The sequence below is a fragment of the Podarcis erhardii genome (assembly GCF_964252035.2).
Source record: "Podarcis erhardii genome assembly, chromosome: 9".
Lineage (NCBI taxonomy): Eukaryota > Metazoa > Chordata > Lepidosauria > Squamata > Lacertidae > Podarcis > Podarcis erhardii.
This window is the reverse complement of record NC_138512.1, coordinates 41803858-41805241: the sequence shown is the minus strand read 5'-3', so window position 1 is coordinate 41805241 and position 1384 is coordinate 41803858.

The following is a 1384-nucleotide window of genomic DNA, read 5'->3' as shown; positions in this document are numbered from 1 at the left end:
TCTTTGATAACCACACACCCAACATCTGCAATGATATATTGGTCTTTAAAAGTTCATGCCATGAGATACCGCTTTGTAATCACTTTAAAATGGTTTCCTAACAGTACAATACCAAGTGATACTTTCATCCCTGTTTTCAGGAACAGGGTTACAGAGATTTCTTTCCACTATGCATTTGTGTAATTACTCATTTCTGATAGCAGAATTCTAAAATAAGATTTACCATAGATTTTAGAAGGGAGGGGTTCATTAAGAAAAAATAATACCGATATTTGTAACTCTCTGTTATTATAAAAGTGAGGCACCCAGTTCCAAAGAAGAGATGAAAACACTTTCTATCTGTGCCACAGCTGTGTAGACAACCAGTGCTATTTGTGGAAGGAACGTGTATGTCAGGGTCCTGGGAAGAAGACGTCATTAAGTTGTATCCCATGATGACACAGGAGGAAGTGCCACTGATCACACAAGCGACGGCACACTACTTTTGCTGATCCTTCCTGTCTACCTGCCAAGCTCTGCATCATATGCTGTTCTGCCCAAAGAGTCCTCCCAACCCTCAGCAACAGCTTATCAAGGGGGAAGGAGACTTAAATAGCTAGGGAAGATTGATTACCCTCCCTACCACAGGAGATTTGTACAGTTCTGTCATTGCAGCTCAATAGTAGAGCTTCTGCTTTGCAGGCAGAACATCCTGAGATTCAGTCCCTGGCATCACCAGTTAGGAGTGGGAATTTCCCTTCTTGAAAGCATGGAGAGCTGCTGTCAGACAGTTTAAACCAGGGTTAGGGAAATGGATGGAATCCAGAACTAGCCCATCTTCCATGTGTTGTTTTTGACAGGTTGGCATGTGATTGAACTTCAAAGAAAGTATCTTCTTCCTTTCTTCTTTCTCAGCCCTGGCTCTGAAGTGATGGTTGCAAAGGAAACAGGGATGCAAGATTCCTCCTTTCCTTGAATTCAAGCCAGGCCTATTCCTGCTGAAGATTCCTGCTGAATGTGGGACTTGCCTTATACATGGATCAGCTCCAGTGGCAAGCTCTGACTGAGAGCTCCAAAGCAGAGCCAACTGCAGCAGGGCTTGCACTCAAGCTTGGAATTCAAACAGTGTCACATGCAAACCAGACTGACAAGGAACAATCAGGAATGCACTTGGTAGCTCCGGCTGCCCTCAACAGGGCTTATCTGTCACACATCTGAAGTCACGTGATAGCACTTGAAATGACAGGTGGGTGTGGGTAGCTGAAAGCCGTCATGTAGGCCAAATGGGCCAGTCTCGTGTGCCTATTGGGCCCCTGGTGTGAACAGCACTGGACTATAGGGACCAATGATCTCACTCAGCATAAAACAACTTCCTGTGTTCCTATAACTTGCACAGCCATAAACA